General features: G+C 42.3%; 1 long non-coding RNA gene across 1 annotated transcript; it reads left to right on the top strand.

The window, feature by feature from the left end:
• The first annotated feature begins 380 nt into the window (after positions 1-380).
• LOC111247188 (uncharacterized) lies at positions 381-2,427 on the top strand. The gene is made up of 3 exons (XR_002671995.2): positions 381-581; positions 1,498-1,848; positions 2,298-2,427. It is a non-coding gene; the product is annotated as an uncharacterized LOC111247188 (long non-coding RNA).
• Positions 2,428-4,316: the final 1,889 nt, after the last annotated feature.

Genomic DNA, 4,316 nt, shown 5'->3' on the forward strand with positions numbered 1-4,316 from the left:
TGTGTGGCCTGTGTTCATCTAAATTAATATGCTCTTTAATGACATTATAAAATTTGCTTTGATGACACTTTAACCGCGGGGGTTTCGTTTTTTGTACGAACGACGGACGATTTTATGTTATTCTTTCCGACCATTCCTCGTCCATCAATTGGCTTGTTTTTTTCATGATCTGCTCACTAGCCGGAGACACGCTTGTACGCTGTGTCGTCGCTCCGCTATCTTTCGGCTAATATCGAGCCAGCTTTTGTTCGCTATTGCAATCGTTCGGTTGAACGAGATTGAAAATAAGATTACTGCGACCCATAATCATGCTGTTAGTTACTCAATTGGCGTTCAGTCAGTCTGATCGAATCGGATTGAAGGCTGCAGGGAAAAAGCAACGTACCACTATTAGGCCAGCCAGGCCAAGTCAACCAACGACGTTTGCCACTTCTGGCGTCGCGTCTGAGGTTAGCGCAGCGTTATCCTGAAGATGGTATTCACTAGAAGATGGGGCAGGCAAAACTTAACGTGTGATCCGATGACTTTATTGGTTCGATCCTAGCGAAAATGTCAAAAGGAACAAGATCCGATCGCTGAGTGTAAGTACAAATGGTGATTAGCCCACTGCATATCTTCCTTCCCTGTTTTATGTCTATTTACATGCTATCGAAGATAATTTTATGGCTTCGTATACAGGTTATATTGATAAGTTTAGCACTCGCATCAAGGCTATCCATCTTACAGAACATATACTGCAACCGTAATGCATGCACATGGTACACATTTTTACATTGAAGATAATACATGAAATGATCGTAATTGCTATTGTACCTAGCATGTATTTGTAAGATTTAAGTGTTCGATTGGCGCTGCACACTGGAAGCGACTAAATAAAAAAAAAGAGACGCAAAATTCGAGTTACACAGTAACTCATCATCACACAACATCACACAGTGATGTTTTCTTTAGAAATAATATCGGCTCTAAATAACAACGGCATATATCAAATGATTTTCAAGGGGGGTGTGACCTGAAGACCTTCCAAACTGTAGAAGACTTTCGTGATGGATTCCATAGATCATACACCGCGTGCAGGCCAACTCGATTTGATGCGAAACTCGCGCGAAAATATGAAGTACGCGTTTCCTGCAATTAGGACTTATTAGATAGAACGAATTCTGTTGCGGTTTCTGGCAAATGGTTCTCTTCCAAGATCCCCCTATGGTTTTTTTTGACAAACATGGACATAAGCAGGCCAAATTTACAAGATACCCTAAGTGGCTTTTCTAAAATGCTAATTTTTTTTACGTAAATTGTAAAATGTTATTTTTGCGATATTCTGTTCGCACCGCTTTGAAGTTACAGATCGAGACAATTTTCCCGTTACTAGCAGTTTAAATATTCACACTTTGACGTTTGCAGTATATGGTCAACATTTAGTATTACGTTGTTGAACGTCGACGAGCGATAGAACTCAGACAATTGAAATACAGGACAGCTATAACTGCTTTTCAGGGTGGGTGTCAAAGTGGGCTAACAGCAACGAACGGCCTGCACAGGTAGCCTCATTTGTTGTTCGACTGAATGGTCCTTTCGAGACGATGGTCGCTGACGATCACCGCTTGTAGACTCACTTAGCGGTTAATGACGATAACGATACTAATCGAGTGATATTTATCTGTGTGTGATAACATGACACAAACCTTGTGATGCTGATAAGGACAAAATTGATATTTATTACCTCTTGTAAGAGATTAAGGCGCACCAAAGTGACAGGAAGAAGGCTGTCTTTCTACTCGTGTTGTATATTACAGGTTACCGAAGATTAGTGGCTTGATACAGAATCTGCCTAAATCTGTGGCGGCTGTACGTTTCGCATTTGGTCTATTTCATTTTCGAATTTTAGCTCTTGAGTTAGCAATTTTCCCTAGGTACAAATGTAAGCTTATTCAAAATAAATTTTATTGTGAAGCAAAACAATTACTAAGCTGGAAGTCTAAGCTTCATAAAGTCAAAAAGCTTTAAACATTATTCTAGTATAAGAAGTACTCAGCCCAAAAAGAACGGACGCACGATAACCATTTTAATTTTCCCCCTGTAAAATTGAATCGTACTATCTACGCAGAAAGTTACGTTGACTCTGTGCCAACCTCTGCTTATTGTTGTTTCTTCTAGCATCTTGTACAACAAAGCAAAATCTGAGTTAGCATATCTAACTAAGGCGTATACTTCATTATTATCACAGTGTTAGATTTACTACAAAAGGAGGACGCATTTTAAATTAAACACTCTTGTTTCATGGGCAACTGTTAAAGGACATGGCGATGCGACTGACACACAGCAGTAAGCACTTCTGTTTGCCTAAAAAGCACCAAAAAATCAAGATGTGCCGATTTACTTTTTACCAAGGTAATCTATACTAACCGAATTGTTCAAGAAAACAGCTAGTAAGGCACCGAGTCATCTTGCACACGCGTAAGGGCCACCGAAAGATCAAAACATCTATTTAATAAACATTTTTTTAGAATTTCGATATCTTCTTTGTGTGCGCATGACCCTCAACGATGACTAAAATCCCCCATGTATGCTCTTCTTAAGGCTGTTGGAAAGCGCCCTGGCAAATATTGCCATACCAACTCGTCTTCTGTAAATCTTCTGCACATGATTGGATAACCGCACTCTTCTGGTGGCATCCGAAATATTCGAACGAGTGACAGAATTTGCTCGAGAGAAGGGATAGCGGCCCCGACATTATAGCTTCGTATGGTCTTTGGCGAAGAGTTTTTTTGAATCGGCGGACTTCTTTCACTACTGCGCTTTTGTTTATGCGTCCATTGTCACTGGCGAAAAATTGTTGATTCGATATGCCATGACCCGTCCGCCCTTTGCCAAATTCTACGTGTGTACTCAACAACGTATGTAATCGAGCCAAACCTCGTTGCTGGAGCCGCGCACGAAAAACAGACCCCGTTCATTGCCGCTGCCGCTGCTCCGTTGCAGGCCTTAGCCCGGCCATTCCTACCCGTCGCTATCAGCATATGTCGCATCGCCGCGACATACTTCGCTGCGTTCTGCTTAATCGTGCTCTGCCCCCATAAGTCAACCTTGTGGCCACGTATCGTCTGCTTGGTATCGAGTCGTCTCAATGAAGCTCCGCCAACTCAATGAGAATAGGACAACGACAAGCGCTTGACTCAGCGTAGCCTGCCATGACGGAAAACGCAAGATACCATAAGTGTCGTGACCGCGTCCACTTACTGTGGTTACAATGAAAGGAGGGGACTAACAAAAAAGACGCATGCCACAGAAGAATCGAACCCTGTGGTGCGATTCTGATACTGCGACGATGCGCGGCTGACGGTCGCGACCATGCTGTTGTCTATAGTCTATTTAGCGTGCGACAAATACATCACAAGCAGAAGCGCATTGACCGACGTCGCGCGCCACATAGGTATAACAGTGCCGAACGGGCGCAAGATCATGAACGGAGATGTAAATCACGCACAAATATTGCAGCAGTTAAACGGGTAAATATTGTGCGGCTATGAGAGGAAAGATCGAGTGATGCTGTTGTTTTGTCTGAAATGGCACTGGCCTGTTTGACCGAGAATTACGTCAACCTCTACCCTTGTAAGGGCTAGTGGTCTGAATTCCGCTCACTATGCGTTCCTACTACGAGGCAATATCCCTAATTTAGCGGGGTATATAGCATTTCAGGTACAATGTTGGTTTGTTCAATGCTCAGACAATGTCATCTCTGTGGTGCCGATTTCCTGAGCAATAAAGACGCCGTCTGCAAACTTCTGTCAACTGAGGTCTTGAGGTCGCGAAAAACGAGACGGAATATGTTCATGCGAATCTGCTTTATATAATTAGGTCCATATCGTCCGATAGTTAGTTAGTTAAAGCAATCTTCAAATCGAAGATTTCAGAGGAAATGCTTTGAGCTCATCATTGGTTAGGCCGAGAATGACGTATTGTTCTGGTGTCCCTAAACCATTCCCCGGTCATTTTTGCTAAAATGTGTATTACCAGTTAGAGTTAAGTGTGTGATCAGGGCACATTCACTCGAAGATACTTCTGGTCACTAGTAACTAGTAGAGCCTCTAATCAAATGGTCTGCGTAATTTTCTGAACGGTTACATTACTCGTGACTGAAACAGCGAAATTTTCAGCGTACCTCTATCTTATGGCAGGGCTATAATGAAAACATATTCTTCAGTGCGTATTCAATTCTAAGATATCCGAAGGTGAAAATCGTGGTGCTCGTTCTTCATTGAACAATGACTCATTGCCTTGCTGTATAGCTAGAACTTCTATCTTCATAACAGAGA

The sequence above is a fragment of the Varroa destructor genome, unplaced genomic scaffold, assembly GCF_002443255.2.
Source record: "Varroa destructor unplaced genomic scaffold, Vdes_3.0 BEIS01000003.1, whole genome shotgun sequence".
Classification (NCBI taxonomy): domain Eukaryota; kingdom Metazoa; phylum Arthropoda; class Arachnida; order Mesostigmata; family Varroidae; genus Varroa; species Varroa destructor.